General features: G+C 41.7%; 1 long non-coding RNA gene across 1 annotated transcript; it reads left to right on the top strand.

The window, feature by feature from the left end:
- The first annotated feature begins 18,108 nt into the window (after positions 1–18,108).
- On the top strand, positions 18,109–21,015 carry LOC127020294 (uncharacterized). The gene is made up of 3 exons (XR_007767053.1): positions 18,109–18,255; positions 20,128–20,186; positions 20,896–21,015. It is a non-coding gene; the product is annotated as an uncharacterized LOC127020294 (long non-coding RNA).
- The last annotated feature ends 2,464 nt before the right edge of the window (positions 21,016–23,479 follow it).

Below are 23,479 nucleotides of genomic sequence, written 5' to 3'. Positions count from 1 at the left end.
CGGTCCAGGACTATACATGTGTGCTTAAATACCTTATTAAGTGCTGGTTCTTCAGAAATACTCTGTACACTTGGGGTCATGTGCCTAGTTGAATGGAGAGGCTGTTAGGAGAGAAACGATAAAAAATTAAGGCATTACTACAAGAGGGAATCTCTTTTCCTAGTCCAGTGGTAGTTGGACTGAACAGAGCTTGGCCAAAACTTTCAAAGAAAGATGTTAAATCTAGTTATTCTAGGTATTCTTGAAAGCATTCCTTGGTGATGGGGTGGGTGGTTTGGTTTTTGGGGTTGTTTGTTTATTTGTGTGAGGTGGTAGTGTTTTTCTTGTGGGTGGTTTTGGGCTTTGTTTTGGGTTTTTTTAGTATGTTTGAATAAAAGGTGTTTTGTTTGGAATGAACTGGTTTTGTCAGTTGACTGCCAGTCCCTGGAGCATTTCTCCCACAGCCAATGGTAAATGGAAACTGCAGTCCAGAAAAGTGATTTAAAACTTTTGACACTGAGCGATTCCCCCCAAGAATGACCTGAAAAGCAAACAACCAAAACCCCACTCTAGATGGATGATGAAGAGGTGGAAGTACGCCTCCCATAACCATGAAAACCTAAAACTCTGTGCTGTGTTGGAAAAATAAGTACATTTAGGTCTGAATTATTTTAAATGGTGTGTCCTACAGGTACATGGATGCTTGTGGTTGTGTTGCATACTGTTCTAACTCCATATATATCCAGAGCACTGTATGTAGTGTTGAGATTCCATCCCAAGAAGACTCTGCACGTAGTAGCACATTTTAACAGAGTAGCATCAATGTGGGGAAATTAGGTCTTTTCTAATTCTCTAGCAGAGCTATGACATTTTTTATAAGTAAATTTGATAAATATATAATTTTTATATGTTAAATTTGATAAATTTTTTCTATAGATTTCTATCCTTTTATTTGCTGTTACCTTTGTGGAAAAATCCCAAGAGAATTTATTAAACAGAGTTCGGAGAGGAATGTCATCTCTTGCAGAATGTGTTTTGCTGTATTGTCAGAAAACAGGGTTATTTTGACAGTGGAATAATGGAGGAGATAGCTATGATTTAAAGAACGGAAAGAATTCATGACAGGAGTGGAGATCTGTCCTTGTTGGGAGCCTGCACAGTGTATCTGATCACAAGCATTGATTCAGCCTTTCAAAATGTGTTGTAGTAAATGTAATTTACGCTCTGACCTTCAGCCAGCTCTCAGCTGGAATGGAAAAACATGGTACAGATACTTACAGATGGGTCTACTTATCACTTGTTCCAAGGAAATGCAGGTTAGATGTATGAATTCAAGCAACCGTGCAGCCTGGAGGGTGAGGTGGAGGCAGGAAGGACTTTCCAGTGGAAAAAAACATATGGAAATAGCTGTTCTGTAGGCATTGCTGCAGACGAAATTCAGTCATAAAACTGCTCAGATAAAAAAATAACTCCCAGAAAACAAACACCTCTCCCCTGCTCCCCTTTTCAATTCCATTATGATCTTTTCATTATTAGATGCTAGGTCTTCTTAATGTTGTTTTTGTTTAGGGCAATTCACAGGTCTGGGAACTTGTGTGGTGACTTGCAGATGGGCAGGGTACACAGGAACAGAGTCAGGGGTGGTTTCTATCTATTGCAAGGGTTAAAGATATACCTAAAGCAGCAAAGCAATGAAAAATACAATTGGGAGAGGGATAAGCATCACTGTAAAGGCAAAGAAAGGAGCAGGCTGTGACAAGGGACTCTATTTACTATTAGTTACAGAAAAGTAACCTGTTACCTAACCTTTTAGCAGGATGACCTAAAGCGGGAGGGTGGGGAAGTCTGTGAAGACTCTTCATCTTTAATTCAGTTACAATTACAGCATGAAAATGTATTGTATAAACAAGCCAACTATATGTTACAGTGCATAGTGGCGAGTATAGCTTGTGTGAGTGCTGACAAGATTGAATGTATTATTTGTGCGTAATTGTATTGTATACCGGTATGTGTAAATCAATGTTAAGTGCCAATGTATCAGTTGACTATATGATACCCTGATATCTTGTAGTTGGGAAGAATTTAGGATGGCTGTGTGTTTGAGGATGGCCAGACTGTAAATGATTTAACCAAATACAAATGGAGTCTAGTGTAAAAACCCCTCTTATTCTTTGCTGGCATGCTGGCTATGAAAACTTAACAGATCTTTCAGAAGAGGTTGTAGAAATTCTGTTGGTTTTTTCAGAACTCTTTTTTGACCTTTAAGCCAGGCTCCCCATCTCATTAATTCGGTTGCAGACTGATGGAATTGTATCTTGTTAGCATGGTATGGAAAAAAATAAAAATGCAGTGGTAAAAACGTTAGCATCTCCCTGTGGCAGTACACTCTGTTATAACGTGTGCCTTCGATGTCATGGTTCAAGAGGCTGGTGTATGAAATCTTATGTTTTGAGGTGGGGAAAAAAGAGATACACCTATCAGATCGAGTTCTTGACTCCAATGGCTGGGAGGTTCAGTGTGCTAGTTAAGTGCAGTGACCTCGGGACACGAATCCATTTACACACAGGTCTTTAAGTGGCATGAAGAGCATGTGAAGTGCTGATCTACGGTTTGCCCTCTGTAAATGTGAACACTTAGAGTGATTTGAGACGTATCGGTGGAGGAATAGTTGCAAATCCTACAGCATATCATAGGAATCATATTTGTTCTTCTGTAGGAAAGAGCATGGAATAATGTAAAAATGGGGAGGGTGAGAACGTGGAGAGAATGGTATTGTTGTGTAGCCCACAAATCCTGCGTGCAGTTGTCGTGTTTTTCTTTAAGCATCTCAAAAAAACCTCAAAATGCCTCCCCCAACAATGCCAAAAAAACCCAAACAAACAAAAAAAATCAATCAAACAAAAAAAAAAAAACCCACCAAAAAACCCAGCTTCTTTGGAAGCAAAAATGCAAATCCAGTCTCATGGCAAGAACGGAAAATGGCACATCAATTATTTGCCCTGACAAACTAACGAGAATAAGGAAAGGTACAATCTCATTACCAACTTAATCTTCTGGCACTTCTTGGATGCAGTACAAGTGATTCTATCAATCTAGAAACAAAAGGATTATTTTTGGGCCAATTATTCAAGCTCAAATACTCTCGGCATATGAAGCGGGTTGATCTGAAAACCCATAGCACCAAAGCCATCTAAGGCGGACGGTATCCTGTTGGCAATATGTAATTTGTTTCTTTAATGAGATTATTTGTCATGCAAGTATGCATAGCCTTCTGCCAGGCATGTGTGCTTTTGCTGCTGCCGTACAGTATTTGTACTGTCTCTGCCGGCTCGCCTAGTACAGAAACCGGATGAACTTTAGATGACCGTTCCTATGAATTTACTTTCATAATTAGGCTCTCCTTACATCCCAGTGCTCCAGGTGATGCTGTGGAAACACACAGCTGTAATTTCCCCACCCAGCTTGAAAAATACTGCCTGGTGCTATTTCCCTACTTTTCCCTTGCTCAGGCTGCAAGTCCTGATGCAATCTAATCATGATTGATTAGCAGAGGCAACGGGCATTTAAAGAAGTGATGTTGCTTCTTTCTTTGTGCAGAAAACTTAAGTGTTTGCTGGTTTTTAAGACTCTTATGGGAAGCCTACGAACGGGTATAGTCTCATTTATCCTGGCAATGGTATGGTATAAACTGCAGTGAACCTATGAGTAAATTTGAGGCATTTACCTTTTTTGGATGTATTTTTAAAAAGCTAAACAGAACTCTGGGGTTTTGGGCTCATCTGCCTCTCCTGAGCTGTATGGCCTGAGAGCGGCTCAAAAAAAAGCGATGCTCTGTTGGCAGATGGCTCGGGTGCTGTGGATCCAGGCAGACATTGTAGTGACCAACTTAGATGACAGGGCATCTTCAGTCACCATCCCCTGCTGCCTGACTGTCACCTCCTTGGTGGGACAGTGTCTCCTGGCCTCTCTGCCCACAGCCCTGCCCTTGCTGGAGGATGGGGGATGCCTGGTGGCAGAGGTGGCTGTTTCTTTTCTTTCAGCACTAATTTATCCCAGATGAGTTCTGTGAAAATCTAGTCTGTTTGTATTGATAAAAGACAAGAGTCTATTTCTTTAGCTAACAGTATCTGTTAGCCTTTGTGATAATTATATTTAGAAGTTGTGACTAAAAAAAAACCATATTGGCATTCTTCATAAGAGAAGAGAAAATTCTAAATTAAATCATTTTTTAATAAAGTTTCTGTAAACTTTCTGAAACACCAATATTAGCTTTAAAATTTGGTGTATTTGAAGATCTTACAGACAGGGTGTTACTTGGACAACTATAAAAATGATCATTTGTATTAGTTCCAGGCATAGCTATTTTCTTGCTTTCTTCTCTTTTGCCCAAACATTTCTGAAAACCATCAAAAATATATCTGCTGGGAATACATAGTTTTGACAATCCAAGCTGGTTTGCGTGACAGTACCGTCATATTAGTGTAAAAGTTGGTTTGGGCTAATTAGCTCTAGGGAGGAGGAGGATTTGTTGTTTACCATGGAGGTTGACATCTGTGATGACTCTGGTGCCCAAGTTAGCTCCTTCAGAGTTATGTTAATGACTGTGAGGCCATCACTCAGCATTTGAGCCTCCCCAAACTCCTATTTCTACATTTTATATATATATAAGAAATACATTGCACAAGAAATGTATAATTAAAACCCACAAAATAAGGGCTTAGGCTTTTTGGAAAGCCTTCAGCTCTTAGCTAAGCTCCTAATCTGGTGACATCCTTTGTCTCCTAAATAATTCACTGGGTGATGTGTGTTGTGGGGTATACTCTGGATCAGCCTGTACTTGCCTTTTTTCTTTTCTTTTTTTTTGCATTCACTGGGAGAGTTGTGGATGGAGGGAAGTACATGTCACTTTTCTGCTCTGACACACACTGATGCAGATGTAGGAACAGCTCACTTATAGCTCACATCTCCCTCGCACTGGCACTGAGCTAGAGAACCTTAGAGCTTTAATATTTTGGTATTTTTCAGTGCCGGCTTAAACACCAGTGTTACTTAAACGCAGGTTTTGTGCTTAAGTTAAATAAGTAATTATTGTAGTAGTCCCACTGCATATCCAGTCAGTGCTGCATCTTGACTGTCCCATAACTAATCTGATGACGGGAGAGGGGAAGATCCTGGGCAAGGGAGATCTGTGAATTGCACAAGCTGTCTCCTGCTGCTATGGCAATAAAATCCTCTTCCCTGTAGTACACTTAGGGATTCTTGACATCTGTCACGAAGCTAAGATCATACATATTTACTTACCTATCTGTCTTGAAGAAGCTTGCTGTGAAGGACCACACGCATCTCTCCCAGGGACTGAGCCCTGCGACTGTACCCGAAAACTGCAGGTGGTAGAAACAAATAAGCAGTCAAAGTGACTGCAAAACCTTAGGCTAGCACGACTTCAGCTTGAGGACCTTCTGGAGGGCTTTTCTGGAGCTCCTGCTAGCCTCCCAGTGAGCTCCTGAGCCAACCTCTAACATCAAGGGAAACTTTGAATTTAGACCTCACCTGGCTGGGGAGGGAGCATGGCCAGGGCAGCTGACCCGAACTAGCCAAAGGGATATTCCATACCATAAAATGTCATGCCCAGTATATAAATGGGGAGGGGGGGGTTGGCTGGGAGGGGCGGATCGTTGCTCGGGCATCGGTCAGTGGGTGGTGAGCAATTGCGTTGTGTATCACTGTTTTTTTTCCCCTTCCCCCCTCTTCTTTTTTGTTATATCCCTTTTCATTACTATTATTATTTCATTATTATTATTGTTAGTATTATATTTCACTTTAGTTATTAAACCATTCTTATCTTGACCCACGAGTTCTGCCGCCTTTCCCGATTCTCCTCCCCATCCCACTGGGAGCAGGGGTGGGAGTGAGGGAGCCGGGTGCGTGGTGCTTAGCTGTGGGCTGGGGTTAAACCATGACAATCAAATAGATGGATGTGGAATGGGGACTTGCATTCACTTGACTTGAAAAAAACAGATCATTGAATAATCATGTTATATTTTTAAAAAAATACAAAATTTACAGGGTGTAAATGTCCTGAGAGGTGACATTGCCCAGCTTCTGCTGAGTGCTACATAATATCAAATGGGTGCAATTTTGAATCTTAAGAGGTAGTAGAAACAACTCCTGGTTTATTTAGTCATTTGTTTTTAAACAGGATTTGGCCACATGCCTTTGAATTATTTGGGTAAAATATTTAGCTCAAGGTGTTTCATTCTAGTGATTAGTCTATAAAGGCCTTGCCTTCTTGGTCTTGCATTTATGTTTTCTTGTAATTACTGCGTGTAAGCATGCCAACATAATTTAGCTGAATTCCTGGGGACTTCAAAAAAAAAAAACAAACAACAAAAAAACAAAAAAACCCCACAAAACCCAGCCTTTCTGCAAAGGCTGCCCAGCTGAGATGTGTGACTGACTTGAAAAGCGACCATTTCTATTTTGGTCAGAGGTTTTTGGGTTTCTCCAGGAATGGAAATGGAAAGTTGCCCATGCTGCTGACTGGGGAGTGCAGCTAGTCAGTGGGAAAGGACTTCAGATAGAGCAGGAGAGTTGTATAAGAAAGATCACAATTAAAAAATAGGGGATAACGAGGTCAGTGTGACTCTATTTTCCCTATCACAGAGTTTCTGAGTGTCTTATAAATACTTTCTGATCTGCACTCTACCCTCCCCAGCAATTCAGCCCATAAGGGGAGTTATTTGCACTACTTACAGGAGATTTTTGGGAGCACCTTTCCAGTTTAGGACATATTTGTACCCTATCTTTTATTTATTTTTCCTTTTGCACTGTGAAAGCAAACAGTTACTGGGGGGGGGGTTAAATTATTTTCTTTTTTTAATGAATAATAATTCTTACTGAAGAAGGGGTGCAGCAGGCTGGCAGGACAGCTGGGGCATGTCAGCTGTGGTTGTAATGAACAAGGCCACTCGCCTGCCGGGTGAGCCATGTCCACAGGTCACCCTTCCACTTGCACCTCTGTGCTACTCCACATGGTTTTAGCTGCTGCCAGCTTCTCTGGTTGCTCTCTGCCAAGTCTGTTGAGTTTCCCCTGTGTTGGGTAGGGATTTACGGTGTCAGTTGAAATGGATGGGGGGGACACACGTGGAACACAACAAAATTTCAGCTTTACCTGACGGTCAGAGTGGAGCAGAGCAATGAAGAAGCACCAAGTGATGCTTGGTTCTGCTGTGCAGGTTGCAGTGAACCACCTGCCTGGCTTGTCTTTGTGTGTGGGAAACAAAATAGCATATTCCACTACAAGGAAACAGTTTCCTTCTTTTTCTTAACCCAACATCAAGAATGTGACCATGCTTAATATTTGATGACTTAAATTTTTTTCCTGGATTGTTTAAACTGCTTTCAAACTAATTGGATTGGGTGCAAATTAACAGCTGGCTAAAACACAGTCCTGAGGCAGAGGTTTTTTTTTTCCTGGCAAAGCAAATTCTACTGAATAAATATTAATTTTCTACTTGAAAAGCCTTGTCCTGCAGGTTAGGTGGGTTTTTAAGAAGTCCTTAGACAGTCCCTTCACTGGTACCAGCAATATTAATCACATAGCATAATTAAACTGTAAAATATCACCGATGATGAAATCCAGTACAAATACAGAGATGTTATCTATTTGCTCACTTTTTTAACAGTATAAGATAGTGCTGAAATCCTGTCCACACTGCTGCCCAAAACATGGACATGTCACGATTCAAAGGGCCCTGTACTCAGTGGCAATGGAATTCAAGCAAATGGCAGAAATCTAATTGCTGGGATTGTCTACAGGGGTGGAAGATGAACTTCTAAGCTATGTTATAATAGATACAGGAGCATTTGCTTGAGTATTATCACCAGGCAAATACTATTTAATGTCATGACAGTAGCATCAGTTGATGCATCTGTGGAGAAAGCTATGCATGAATTGGTGTAGTGGTTTAGGTAGCAAATGTGTTACAACAGTAACATGTGGGTTTCATGAGGGACAGAGCTCAGGTTTTTTTATTAAGAAAACTTGTCTGCTTCAAAAAAGCAAAGGAAAGGGTGTGAGAATGCAGTAAAAAATAAAACAAGATAAAAAAGATGCTCCCTTTCCCCCACCCCAAAGACCATTAACAAGCAAGGGTACAAAACCAAAAGCCTGGGACTCTAATGTCTAAATACCGTTGTATGAGACTGAAGAGACTGATGCACAATACAAAGGGTTCCTCAGGGGAACGTTTACAGCATCCTTCCTAAAGGCATTTGAAAACCACGATGCAGGTAAATGGCTGCGTATCCCTCTCGCACAGCTGTTGGGGTATCAGTGCATCTGGTGGCCGGGTACACCCGGGTACAGTACTGGGAGCTCACCAAGGGTGCAAAGGAACAGCCTGTGTTCAAACAAGCTTTCTTGGGGTCTCCAGAGCTGCCATGACAGTGATCTAAACCTAAAATGTGCCCTCCTTGCAAAAAGAGGCAGTTCAGGTAGAAGAAACTGAGTGTGATCCTCTCGCTCTCACACCGCAGTTGTTGCTCAGGTTTTAGGCTTCCCCTCTGTAAGGTTTTTGGTTTTCTACCCTCAACATTACAACTGAGGCAGATTTGCAAAGCTACTGCGAGCAGGGAGAGAGCTAACATTTACTGATGGTGTTTGCTCTATGACTGTTTTAAAGTATCTGCTCTTAAAATCCTAAGCCAAGTTAAGATCCTTGAGTAGCTTGTTAAAACTTTAGTTCTCAGAGACTATATGCAGTCAAAAATAACAGTCCCTTTGATGCCTGAGCAGTCAATAACGAGCGTAGCTCAGCCTTACCTAGCGAGAGAGGTGAAAAAGCCTGAAATATTTTACTATTGTCTGCAGTAGCCTAACCAAGCACAGGGAGCCAGCCCCATCCTGCGGTCCCCCCGTGCCTCTAGAAGTGTGGATGCTGCAGCATCCCAAGGTGAACCAAGTGACTGTTATGCTTTACTTGGCACATGTTATGCCTTACTTAGAATACCGTGTCCAGGTTTTGGTCCTCCTCTGTTCAAGAGAGTGGAAAAACTAAAGGGCCAGCGGAGGGCCACCAAGATGATTAGTGGGTTTGAGAACTTAGCACATGAAGAAAGGTTTGAGGAGCCGGGCTTTTTCAGCCTAGAGGAGAGAAGGCTCAGGTAATCTAGTCTTCTAGTACCGAAAACGTAGTTGTGGGGAAGAGGGAGTGTATCCCTTTGTAAGGATGCAACATGGCAGCATCAGAGGCACCAGGTACAAGTTGCTCCAGAGAAAATTCTGTGTGGTTAGAAGAAGAGGGAAGAAAGAAAAAAAAATAAAATTAAACATTGGAATAAATTGCCCAGAGAAGTGGAGGACTGTCCCTTGCTGGAAATGTTCAAGACTTGGCTGGACATGGACCTGGATGACATCATCTGCAGTAGTGCCTTCGGCAGGAAGGTGGATGAAGTGATCTCCACAGGTCCCTGCACTTTAGCCTTTTCTGGAGTCCCACAGTTCTTTACTCTGGGGCCACCCAGAAGGATGTTTTACAGCACAGGAGGCTTTTCTCCCCTTTTAACCCTCTTCACAGGCAAATGTTCTTATAGGCCTCAGGTTAAAAGCAGTTCAGAGTGTGGTAGCCCTTTGGTTGGGAGGTGGTTTTCTGTGCATTAAAATGTTTAAGAAATTTAAAATACAGTGCACAATTTTCCAACAACAGACACCCTTAGGCTTCTGCTTGAGGAGCTTGATACAAGAATCCTATTTCAAGGTTGCTTCGGCTGTATTATGGATGTATCATCAGAAAAAGATTCTGCCTACGTATGGCTGGCTGCCTGCGGTGAACGGCAGTCACGTGGACTTGAGCGTTTGAGAGCCTCTAGCCTTTGTGTCTGTTAGATTTGGAACAGGTACATTTAAAATCGAGCAAAATATTTTTTGTTTTTATGTATGAGACTGCGATGGCTGGAAACACAAGAGTTGTTATTAATTGAGATATATTTCTTCCTCTGTTTTCGGTAGGAATACAGATGCTGTTTTCAGTTTTGTTGGAGTTGAAATCACCTCGGTTTTTTTTTCCCCACAAATGGCATGGGTAATCAGTGCTGTGCATTTGAATTACTCTGAAATTAAGTTTCAAGTGGAACAGCACAGTAGCTATTTCATTATCTCTGAATTTATTCTGGAATTACGAAACAACATTTTCAAATTTCATTTTCTTGTGTAGCTTCTTGAGATAACACTTGTATATGACAGGCCGGGATACAATATGAACTGTTTTAATATATTAATTTAAGGGAGCAGGCATTGAAAGGTTCTGCATTTGGTCATGAATACATATATATTTGCATACCTTAACTAGAACAAATGGATGTCAGCGCTTAGTCTTGGATTTTCAAAGGAGCTCAGGAAGTTAGTTTTCTCTTTGAACATCCTAAACTTCAGAGGAAATAGCAATTTTTTGCAGTGACTCTGTAGTTTCATAACCATCAAGAAGAAATATTGATTATGTAGTAACTCAAGTTCAGTGACTCTGTCCTTTTTTAGCCCATCTCCTTGTAGTTATCTTGAAGACTTTGTTCTCTGCTGTTGTATCCTAAGTTTGTCAATTCTTCTTAAGTAATATTTCTGAATTCTGTCCTTTCTAAACAAACGGTCAGCATCTTATCTGCTATCTTGACTGTTGTGACTTCATTTAGTCTCCAATTCTTTATCTCTTAGACTTCCTTCTAGTCCTCTTTGAAGCTGCTAAGGTCGTTGCCATTGTCTCTGGCACTGACAGCCCCATCAATTTTGTATTCCTTCACTGGTCCCTTTTCTTCCTACTGCATAAAGATAAACCTTTATTTTTATTTCTGAAGACTTTCTCTTTGTTTTCTGTCTGGTGTCGGCTCTTATCACATTGCCCTCTTGCTGTCGGCTCCAAGTGCTTTAGTGCTTCCTTAATGTAGACGGTTCCAGATCTGCAGCGCAGGCTACCGTGTCCGTTGCTCCCTTATTGGAAGCCCAGGGCTTCCTGCCATTAGTGCTTCCCTGTTCTGCAGGGGCCATAGCTTGCTTGCTTACATAATTAGAAAAATGCAATAATTAAGATGATTGACCAGACTGAGTTAGTGCTCACCAACGTGAGCACAGTCAGCCGCCCACTTTTCCAGCCAGGTGATGTGTGCTGGGGAATTGCACAGTCCCATCGTGCCTCTTTTCTGACACGCTCAGAGAACATGCCGTCCTCTGCAAGAGCATGGAAGAGACCAAGGAAAACTTGGTGGTGGTGTAGGTAGTCCTGCCTTTCCCGGTGAGGTGCCCGTGCCCTCCCTGCTGGGAGGGTGATGCTTCCTTTTGCACTGCAGAAAGCCGGACAATTAAGCCAATCTATTCAGTGAACCTTTATTATGTGAGGTTAAGTTGATCTTCCTATCACTAATTTTCTGCTGTTTTTGTTGAAGCACTTCTGTGCACCAGCCTCATTCCTTTATTCCTGACGAGTTTGCTGTTGACACCCGCATGCCTGTTAAGGGTTTCTCCAGCTTCTCATCTCACTTATTCCAAAAAGGCTATTTATTCCAATAAAGCCATTAGTTTCACCTCTGCTACTTGAGAAAGATCCCAACTCTTGTGACTGATGTGGAGTTTGAAAACTTAAGCCATGCAAAATGCTGAACTTTTTCGTAGGCGAGCGCTGCTGTCTTTGTGACTCACTCCCTCTAGGCACGACATAAAGCCTCTCCATGTGGAAGAATCTACCTCTTTTATTTTTACTGCTCACGCTAAAGTCACCTATTGCTCTCTTCAGCACAGCATACAGTCTTCTCGACAGCCTGGGGGACATGTTTAGTCAACATCTGCTTGCTTTGAACAGAGTCCCAATTTCTTAAACTGTTTCCAAGGACAAACAGTTGCTTGCAGTATCTGAGTAACTCTTAAGTGAGCAATCTGGTTTGTCCAAATAACCACAGTGTATAAATAACTTTTTGAAAGTTGCATGGCATAGAATAAAATGTAGTCATTGCAAGATAATTAACATCACTTGAATATTATAATGTGCAAAGGTGCATTTGATCCCGTTCTTATAAAGACCTGCTTATATTATGGTAATGAGTCTTCTGAGATGCATTGTTGTTACAAGAACTTCTTTTGAATTCAGCACAGAAATAATTCGCTTCCTTTGATCAGGAGAAATGTCAATTACTTTCATATTTGAGCTCTGAGATCATATAAACAAGTCTAGTCCTTTCAATAGCGAATGGTTAACACAAAAAAGTAATTAAAGTACTTCAATAGCATTTATCATAAAGCATATGTAGAGACTAACAACGAAGTACAGAATCTTACCCAGCTTCTCATTATTCTCTAGGATAATAAAAGATATTTTTACATCAGCTTGATAGTAGTATGCATACTCAAAACACTTTCTTCCCCGGCAATGTCAGATATTCTTTCTTTTCCACCTTGTCTAAAAGGAGAAAGACATCTCTGGAATTTAACTAGTGGGAAACCTACCAAACCAAATTTCCAGGAATCTTAAGAGGGGCTCCATGTGAAGACATCTCCTGTGAGTTGTCTTCCTACTGAATAAGGAAACTGGGCAGAAAGGTCAACTGGACTGTTATAAAATTGAATGCAAAAGAGCGAGTATGTGTCATCAGTTACATGATGTAACTTCCTAAAAGAAGAGCCCAGTAGGAGGAGGTAGTAACGTTGTTGGCCTGTGTGCAGAAGGTGGGAAACTTTGCAATGCTGTTTTAGGGAACTGAGGTGTGCATTTTTCTAAAGTTGGTTCTTTTATCAGCTAATAGTAAATGGGCTAATTCAGGGTAAACAGTTTATATCTGTCCAGACTGGTATGAAATGGGCTGTTGGAATGATCCATGTAAGGATGGAGAGCTTTTGCAGCTCCTTATAGTGGCCTATAGCAATGTTCACGTGTAGCTTAAGAACTATTGGTATTGAACTAGGGAAGACAGAGGACCCACTTGCTTCTCTGTTCCTCAGTCCCACCACAAGAGAATGGGTGCAGGAAAGATGGGCTTGGATTTTCTTGGCTGTAATCTTGGTGAACAAAGGTCCCCAGCTCCACTCACTAAATCAGTGTCCATGTCATAGCAGTGACAGTGGCTAAAATGGGCATCTCTGCCAGAGAATTGCTAAAGAATTTTTCATTCAAGGCACAGCAATACGTAGGGACTTTTTAAATGCTTAGTATACAAGTACACGGACAGAACTGGTTAACTGGGCTCTAGCAGGAAAGATCCTAGTACAAGATCTCCATGGTGCCACGAGGAGAAGAGGACTCTGTTGTTGTTCAAATGCTATAGTTTTAGTGCTGTGCAACACAGGGTTTGCACAGGACATCTATCTCAGCAAGCACATGTTGCTTTGTCACTGGCCAAAATTTTCATGGTCTGCTTCAACAGACATACTTACAGAATAATAAACAAGGTTTTTGTATGTGTGACTGCAGCAAGTACTTGTTGAAGGTAACTGCTGTATTTCTTTCAGAAGTCCTGCCAACTTCAATTAACTGAGGTTTATTCTGAAATGCAGTGAGATTAGGAACTTGTTTGCAATCTGTTTGCATTGTAATATACAAATCAGAACATAGTTCTCCTTGTGTCTTACTGACTGCAAAACCTGTCATCTGGCTTTCCACAAGTGAATTTGAACTCTGGCCATATTCTCTGCTCCATTTAGCTTCTGCTTTTTTATCATAGGTTTGGGGACACTCACCACTTTTGAACAGTTGGGGAAACAATGAGTGCCTGCCAGGCTGCATGCACTTGTCAGACCTAACAGCCATCGAGTTCTCAATATTTCGTTTCAGATATGCTTGTATCACATTTTAAAGTTTTTCCACGTCACGTGGAAATTTCGTTTCCACGTCCATTTCGTTTCATGCCTTCTATCTGTGAACACTTGGTGTCTCTGATTCAAGGACGAGGCTTCAATCTCCTCGAGGCAGAAGCTGCCTCTGACCGTCGCTGTGCAGTGCTTAGAGCAGGGGAGAATTGCTCCTGGGGTGCGTGCGTGTGCGCGTTGGGTGCCCAGGCTCTGGTGTAACTACACAAGAGTTGTATAAGCATGCAAGTACGTGCCTTTGGCAGGTCTTCCATAAAGCTGAAGAGCAAGTTCTTAGAGTATTTTGCTATTGATCGTTTTATCTGCAGACCTGAAATGCGCTAGGACAGTCAGCAAGGCTTCGGGAGAGATGCTGCTGCACCTTCTCCTCCTGTTTCAACCCCTCCTTACTTAAAATTTAAGCAGATTGCTGAGAGCAAAGGTTTGGGTTAACAAAACAGAGCAAAGCACGTTGGCACTGGCAGCACAACTGGCCAAAATGATAGTTCCCGCTCTGGCTGGGACAGAGATTGATGCTTTTGTGCTAGAGTGGAAAAAAGCTATTGTAGTGCTGAGGAGAGAAGAGAAAACACTGCAATAATGGAAATGAAGGATGAATAAGTACTACTACTAAGTTCATTAGATGATTGTGTTGAATTGTTTTGGATGTGAATTGCTTTTTTTCAGGGGAAGGGAGAAGCAAAGTTCTTCATGCCACTGCCATAAAATGCCCTGTGTAATTTTTATTGTAGTAAAATTAGTTTCTAATGATGTATTTTGACTCGTCGCTTCAGATTTCAGTGCCGTATGTATTACTGAAAACCGTAATTATCTTTATGAAAATGTTTTCATACCAACAGGCCAGCGCCTCATAAAGTAGAGAAAAAAACCCATCATGTGCTCTCACAACCGCTCCATTGGTATTGAGTGCTGCATTTACTTGTTCTCTGTGCTCACATCGTGGAAAAAGGGAATTGTACCTTGTGCCCCTTTAATAAAGTCTTTATCCCTCTGCTGACCTCTTGGTGCCACGTTACCATCCTCCCACCCCTGGGAAGAGCAGGGCTGCCCCACGCAACGTACAATCTGCTGGGAGGAGGTGAGTCGTGGCTGAAATGGTGCTGGAAATGTGGCCTTCGGCCCTGGGTTTACAGCAGACCTCTCTCTCATTTCTTCTGCTGCTGCAAGCTGGCCTGGGTCAAGTGAACCACTTAAGCAGCGGAGAGCCTCGCCGGCTGAGAGCGTGCCTGCAGCCGGAGGACTCGGTCCTGCTGCAGTGATAAAAGCTCTGAGTGCAGTTACTCTGTGTAGGTGGAAATGGAGATTTCGAGATGATTTTAAAAACAAACATTTCTTGCCCGGGAAAGCAAGAGATAGCAGACTAGCAAAGTAGCCACCTGCTTGTGCTCTTGTTTGAAATATAACTTACGTGTCCTCTTATGTCACGAATGTTTTGAGTTACTGCCAGGTATCAAATACTAATATTATTTCATATAATGGGGCCCTTTATCCTTCTCTGAAGGACCAGCAGAGCTATAATCATTGCCTGAAGGGTTTTAAAATTTCAAGTATTTTTGCTCGATAGTTCTGTGAGGGTTTTTCTTTGAAAGAAGTCCTGCCACAGGGGAGCCTGCTCTCCTCTCGATAAGCAGGCATATGGTAACTCCTTTTGACACTAATGGGAGCTGTGCCTGCATGAGGACCCGATAATAGATTCCATATAACAAAGCTCAGCCTCAAGAATATGAAATACAACGGGAAAAAGATAAAATAGCAAAAGGCCTGATCCTGCGCTTACCCAACATCAATTTTAAAGTGATGGAAAGTCATAGTTTCCCATAGATTCACTCCTGCGAGTGAGCCTCGTGTTAAAAGCTGATTGTTTCCTGGATTTCTTTCTTTCTTTCCTGTAGTCAGTCTTCCTCACTCTGTGCTCAAAGGCTGCGCGGGTCCTTCTGGTTCATCACCCAAACATGAGTTGAGGGCAGGCTGCCGTCACCTCTGTAGCTTCTCTGTCCACTCGTGCTGGGGCACCATCCATCAAGTGAACAGGTTGGAGGAAACCATGGTAGCTGTCTGAGCTGCCAACCTGAAATAAATCGGTGCTGAACGAGACCGGCTTCTCATTCCCACTTTTTCTGCCTCATTACTAAGTCAAAGCTTGCTGTCTATTTGCATGGCACTGGAAGAGGTGGGCTTTAGTGCCACGACTTTCTGTGCCAAAGAAGCTGGAAATTGTAGTGAGGACTGCAAGATCTGGGTCTGCTCAAGCCTCGGGAGAAAAAGTCTTGTGTCGCTCAGTCATCCCTGTGCTAGCTGGTCTGGGAGGGATATCATCAGAAATTCAGGGTTGGAAGATGCTCATCCACAGGCACCTGGAAAAAATGGCAGTTTTTATTTTTATTTATTTTTATTAACTACTGCTTCCAACATATACAACAGCTTCTACTTCATTGTATGTGATCCGCATCCTGAGAAGTATATGAATGCTGTCCTTTTTCCTGAATAAGGAATGCCAATGCTTCTGTGTTGTGGTGGCACCATTCAGGAGGGTTGCATCTGGGGTAAAATTTGGAGGTCCTAATTTGTAGTTTGTTCGCGACTGGGACACATACTCTATGGAAAGCTGATTAATGTATTTATGAAAGGTTTATTTATGAAGACAAAAACATGAAAAAATGAAGAAGCAGCCGACTTTGTTGGTAGCTCTCTTGCAGTTGTTGGACATCAGAAAGTCAATGGTACGAGACGTATAGAAAGTAAGGATGTAAGAGGAACCCTTTCCTTCCTCCCCAAAGGAATAAAAAAAAGTAACAGAAACAAGACTACTCTTCTTTTGAGTTTTGAAAATATGCTGTATATGATGAAGCATGACCGATCTATCTTGACTGATGTTAAATAAAGGTACCAGTGCATTCAAAGTTTAATTTATCTAGTTTGAACAATGTGTGGACCTTTCTTGAAGCTGTTCTGCTTCAAGGAACAGTCAGTGATTCTGGACAAGATGGAATGAAATGATGAATAGTTCTGTAAACATCCCTGATCATGCTGCACAGACATGCAAACACTCGTGGATTGCCTTGACGGAGGATAAACAGAAGCTCCTCGGAGCTGGGGCTTAGGAAATGCTGCGTACAGATTGCGTGCCATGGGGGAGCAGAGGTCTTGTCAGGAAAAAGACAAAGTTAATTACTGGTACATATTTTTTTAAAATGTTTTGAGTTTCTAACCTTGACTTCCAGACATTGAACTTAAAAACAAGCCTGCTTTGGTCTTTTTTTCCTGTTTTTATTTGTTTTACAGGAGTTCATGTTGCTAATTCATTTTTACACTGCTTAAAGGCGAACTCACGGTTAATATGGATACCTCTAATTTTCTTCTTTTTATTTTTCCTTTTGATAACACACCTTGGGACACTTCTTTGCTACAAACCTTAATTTTAATCATGTTTTGAGAGCTGCCTTTATATTATTCAAGCAATCTTGGTGGAATAAAAAATGGAAATTGAGATTTGTCCTTAATGGGTCTATTTCCCGTGGAGGTTGTTTGAGATATAAACATGCCAGGCTTCGCTTTCCAGTTTCTAAACCAAGACTTCCAGGTGTGTCAGGATTACACATGGAGCGTTAGAAGATTTAATGTTTCTACTACCAAGATACAAAGTCACAGTAATGTGGGCATTTGATGTAATACACCGTACTATGCGTGCTCTAATAGAGGTCGTTATAATGCATGATTTGAAAGTAGTGTTATTGATGAGCAGCTGCTCCGCAGAACCCAGATTGCCTTTCCAGTGTGCTTTCTGCTCATAAGTTGTTTTCTCTGTGGGAAATAAATTGTTTTCACTGTGGGAAATGTTAGTTGTTTACTAATAAGTTGTTTTCTCTGTGGGAATAGATTTTGAATGTTAAGATAGAAGATGGTACTTTCTTTGTGCCGTTGAAGGAAACACAATACGCCTGAAGTTCTTGAGCTGTTGGGACTTTTTAAACAGAAGATTTATAATGTCTTGTGTCAATCTTGCACCTAGTTTGCTTTTAAGAAGACACGGGGAGCTGTATCTCAACAGCTGCTTGGAACTGGGGGTTTGTGTTGTGGTCAAGTCTGAGCGGTGCAGGCTGCCTAAATGAGGTCTGCTATTGATGGTAGGTGAGGATGGCTTTCACTGAAACCTGTACTCATCTGCATCTTTTCCAGGGTAAACAATCTCTCTGTGTTTGTAGGTGATACATAGTCCTGAGATACCCATGCAGTGCAGCTAAATACAGTGTGTATGTGTTTACTTCCTTCACAGTGAGCCCACCTGGATTCATTAAAAAGCAAACAAAACCCCCTCTGTGCGGTGGTGTGAGCACTGGATAGACATTTACTTCTGGAGGTGTTTGGCACTGATCGTCAAAACAAACACTGGTTGAAATGTATTCAGTGGAACAAGTGTTTCATAGCTAAAAAAGGTAATTGAGGGGCAAAATATTCAGAAGTTAACTTACTTCCAATATTTTTCTTCAAACTTTATTTCAGTAGGTCAAAAGTAACTTTTTGATGACCCTTTTTTATGTAAGACAACACAAAATCATCCCAGAATTCCTCAGTCTTTAATGAAACAAAATGTTTCAGAAAGTTGTTCAGAGGATTTTGTGGAAAGAGGTGCCAGGGTTTGTTTCTCTTTTGCCGCTAGAGGAAAGCATGCAGCTCGCTTGTTCAGAAAATCAGAGTGAAACTCCGTGGTAATGGACCTGGGGCAGAGCCACCGGCTCAAGAGAAGATGGGTGCTGTGTGGGGATACGAAATTAAGGTCAACTCTTCTCTGAGGGAGTCCACTCTAGTCCTAAGCATGTTAATTGAATGCACGTCTCCTGTCATCAGTATCCTCCCATCTTACATCCTTTAATATTTCAAAAGTTGTGTAGCAGCATTGTTGGAGTCAGATGAGGTTTGTTCCATTTCCATACAGCTTGCTGTGGTAAATACAGATTGAAAGGAGAGCTGCCAGCTTTCGCAAAGCCAAGCCTACAAACGTGCATTGCTGGTGAAACGCAAGTGGAGAGAGTATGGGTGAGTTCACTCAAGTAAATTAGCCCGGACTGACGTACATGGCGAGTGAGCTGAATAAAACTGATCTCATTGAGGCAATTTAGAAATATGTTCCTCTCCAATGTATGGATGGAACAGATGGCATATGAGTGATGAGGAAGACTAAAAAGAAAAAAAAATTATATGAATGACCTCACTAAGGTTCATATAAAGGAGATATGAGGAAGTAGATCAATGGGGAGTGAGCAAGACAAAGTCTACAAATAGAAAAGGTTAGGTCACAGACAACTTAATAAGCACAAAAAGCATGTTGTGATTAAAAAAAATAAATTTAAGAAGGAGCGATACAGTAGCGAAGGAGTGATATACTAGCAAAGTTAAAAAGACCCAGGAAACCCTAATTATAGAAGTAACAGTTTAAAAACTTTCCTCTCTTCCTTTGTTGAATAAGTCAGGCTTGAAGGAATAAACCCATAATCCAAGCAGCAAATCAGTGCAGAAAATAACTCATTGCTCTACAGAATGTCACTGAAAGCACTGGTGCTAACAGCCACAGGTTCAGTGAACGTTGCATACATCAAAACCTCAGACAGTGTCTGCAGGCGCAGGAGAGTGGGACCTAAAAGCAGAAATGCCATGCAGGTCATGCCGGTACTCACCAGTTTGGCTGGGGCTATAAATCATGGCTTCTGTCAAAAAGTAGGTGACAGACAACAATAAATGAAATCTTGCTTGCTATAGTTAACAGATGAAATGGAAGACTTTCACTTCTATTAAAAAACTGTATTCTATAGCTATGGTGAAAAAACATAATTTTAAACAGTTTATGAATCAATATATTGGTCTTCTAAGGGAAATTTTGAGAGAGAGCAGTCCTGTGGAGTGGCTGTGAAGAAGCAGTAAAGAGGAATTGCGGTAGTTAGGGGCAGTCTGGCTGGTCAGTTCTGCGTGTTCCTGAAGCTGTAATTATCGGAAGGATCATGTTGTTTTGACTTTGATTAAATTTGGGGAGACACTTCTTTTATGAAAAGCTGCTACACTAATTTTCACAGCTGAGCATCTGTGACTGAACACCTCTAGGAATGGAGACTTTCCCTGATAGCATTTATATCAAAACCTCTTGAAATCATTCCCTGTAATGATGAAATAATGGTAGTTACAGCAGGAATAGAAAAGAAAAAAAAAGTTATGCCAGTGTTTCACGTGGAAACCCCAGACACAACTCTGCCTTGCAGTTTTGTGCAGAATAAACCAGGTTCAGGATAAGCATCAGGATTCCTTGTCTTCCACAGATTCACCCTTACTCCACGTTTCTCCTGGCCGAAGGAGGTGGTCTTCCTGTAATCTTCAGGTATTGCCTGCCTCTGAACGGAAACCAGACCTCTTCCTGCATATGTGTCTGTGTGCAAGTGCTGTGGATAATTTAAAGCTGATGAGCAGGTCAAATATTACACATTTAATTTAAAAAACGTTACACCTTGCTGCTGTGCGTTAACTCATTCTAATTCTTTATTAGGTAGGACGTTTTGCAGCATCCTGGAGGCTTTGGTCTCTTCGGGAGAAGGTGGAAAATGGTCATTTTGATGATAGTACATGTGATATAACACGTTGAAGGCTGTCTTGAGTTTTAATGTAGTTCTGTGCTCCCACTCACTCTTCAATGCACCTTCGATACCTGCTTCAGAAAACATGGAGGCTGCACTACAGATTGGAGCAGCAGTTTGCTTCCATATTCTGCAAGCAAATGATGCAAAATTTGCGGCCTGCTGGCCCCTTTTGGGTTTGCCACATGATATCTTATTAAAGAAACCACAAAATTTTTCTCACACTGGTGTAAATCCAAGGTTATTTCCACTAAATTTTGTGTATTGGTGTAATTTATACAAACTACAGGTCTTGTCCAAGATCCTAGTCCATTTAGGGAATGCATCTTTCTTTCTTGTACCAGGGATGCATCATGTTATCTGAAGCAAAAATGAGGTGCTTAATCATATCTGTGGTGTTTTAGTAGTTGGAATATGAATGTGACCCGTCTACAAATCATGTACCCATCTTTTTAGGAAGAAGCCACTACCTAAACTGCCTTGTGAAAATTACTGCATCTGGAGGATTATTGCTCTTATTCTCAACAATCTGCTATTAGCGATACAAAAGTCATCTTCATTCTGTGGAATTTTAAAGAAAGCTCGTTGTACACTTTCTGTAACACTTCTGTTCAGGTGAAATACAGGATTTATGTGCTTTCAGGCGTTTTTGAATGTCTTAATCATTTTATGTTGATCAAATAGAATGAAACTACTGGAGAGGGGCTTTCTGAAGGAAAAGTAAACATCTCGGTCTCCTAAACCGGTATTCCAGCAAGCAGAACAACTGGGATGTGTACATACACTGTGGACTTGGAGATGTGTGGCACAAAGACGTTTTGGATAGGGAGAGGATGCCAGGTGATTTGGCTGGAGGGGGGAATCTGTATGACTGAGTAGAGCACGTATTCCCAACAACAAATGGGGTATGTGGTCCCCATTTGCTTACTTGTAGCACTCCCAGGAAACTCAAAAATCTCAAGAATTTGAGATTTTGCATGTAATAGAGAATTTGCATATAATAACTGCAGTTCCTGTTGTAATTCATTGGGTGCTGGGACACCCAGCCTTATGTGAACATAGGTGCAAACTGTTGGTGCTGTCAATAAATTAAAAGAACGACTGAAAAAGGACAAATCTTAAGAAAATAAAGCCGAGAAAGCTATGGAAAAATCGGGGGGGGGGGGGGGGGGAGAAAGTGTCAGATATGCAGAAGAAAAATTGCAGTAATGAAAGTAAGCAGCTGTGTGCTGGTGGGCAGAGTCTTGCTTCCAGGCTGGGGGAGAGTTTGCTCGGTGTTAGCTCAGGGACTTGCTGGGCCGCAGCAAAGTCTTCCTACTTGCTTCAGGAGTTTTGTTCCATCAACGTGTGGGTCTGAGAGCTGATGGAGAGGGGCTGTCTGATCGCTGGTCTTCTCCAGCCTTGGCTTTCCAGCCCCTCCAGGCTCCCAAACTCCTGCTCCAGGTATGTTCGGCACCTCTCCAGGAGCAGGGGTGCTCTCCTCCTCCCCCGGGCTCCCCCAGCCCCGTCCTCCCAAAGATGTGGGGGTGGGCAAGAGAGAGTTTTAGAGGGAAAGAATATTTAAAAGCATTGAGCAGCGATGCAGATTCATGTATTTGAGAGGAAGTAAATTTAATGATGTCCATGTGGCAAAATGCAATTTTTGGCAAACTTGTATAACTCTGTCTTCCAAACTGAGCCATGCAAAAAAGTCTTCTTTCAACCACAGTATGCAAAGGAGCCATTTTAGCTCACCTTCCTCCTGGTTTTGCAAGCATTGAGAAAAGCACATCAATATAGAAAATGGTCCTGAGTGGTGTAGACCAGCTGTGTGCAATATAATGTGTATGTAGAGAATACATTTCTAATACATTAATAAGTATGATTTATCACTAGCCAATAGCTAAATTAAAATGAAATTTCATTCTCTTTTCCTTTTAAAAAATGCAGCTGGCAGAAAAACTTACTGAGACCTCAAAAAAGATTTAAGCTTTTAAATTTCCTATATAGTGCCCCAGTTCCTCTGGATGTTTCTGTGTTGCTATCTTTAATAGAAACATTAGAAAAGTCTCAGTTACCTTGAGATAAATTGGTTGCAGCATATATTGAAGTGAAAAGAACGTAAAAGCACAAAGTGAAATCTAAGAACAGGTAGATAACTACTTTTTCTGACTTTCCAGATTACTTTCAGTGGCTTGGTGTGTTTCTCCTAAGGTTTTGTGAAATGTATTCCTTTTTTTAGGTCACTTTCCTGTAGTATAGTTAAAAACAAAACAAAAAATTCCTCATCCAATTTTCAGTTTAGCTGGAAATTCATTATGTATGGAAGACACAGCAGTGAGGGGTGCTTCACAAGGAGCACAGCTGGGCTTTTGTAGGAGGAACCTGAGCTTGCAGGTGAATTGCAAGAGCACTTCTGCCTCACCATGCTGAGCGTGGGCACCCACAGAATAACCAGGGACACAGTCACCCAGGACCTGTGGATTTCAATCCTCCTTAGAAAAGATCTTTCCAAGTACTCCAGCTCTTATTTTATGTGCAACTTTGTGTTTTGCTCTGGTTCCTTGCTCTTCCAAATTGGTCTTTCAGGGTCAGACGGTTGTTCTCGGTTCTGGTCGGCAAGTTGCCTGAAAGGGTGGGTGGGAGTTGCTCTCCTAATGCTAAGGAAAAAAAAAAATGAAAGAAAGGAAGGCGGTGGGAAAAAGAAAGTGGGGGGGGGGGAGGGAAGAAAGGAAGGGGAGGGGGGAAAGATGGCTAGTATGAGCAGAGCTGGAATAGGAATGTGTTTGGGAGCTCTGGGTGGAAGGCTGCTTCCAGAAACACATCAGGCAGCAGAGTTAACAGCAACCTGTGCACTCGTGTGGCTTATATTAAGCTGACTTAAGCAGCCAGCACAGCTTGTTCAAAGGTTACAGGAGCAAAGACGTAACTAGAAGTCACTTCTCACATGCTGCCTTCAAACCCTGGTTTTCATTTTGAGTAGAGGTTGGCATAAGCAGGACTGTGGTTTTCAAAGCACAGGAGAGTGAGCTGGTTTCCCAGGGTACCCTGAACAAGTTGC

This window comes from Gymnogyps californianus, chromosome 10 (genome assembly GCF_018139145.2).
Source record: "Gymnogyps californianus isolate 813 chromosome 10, ASM1813914v2, whole genome shotgun sequence".
Lineage (NCBI taxonomy): Eukaryota > Metazoa > Chordata > Aves > Accipitriformes > Cathartidae > Gymnogyps > Gymnogyps californianus.
The sequence above is the reverse complement of the archived record's forward strand: the minus strand, read 5'-3'. Positions and strand labels throughout refer to the sequence as shown.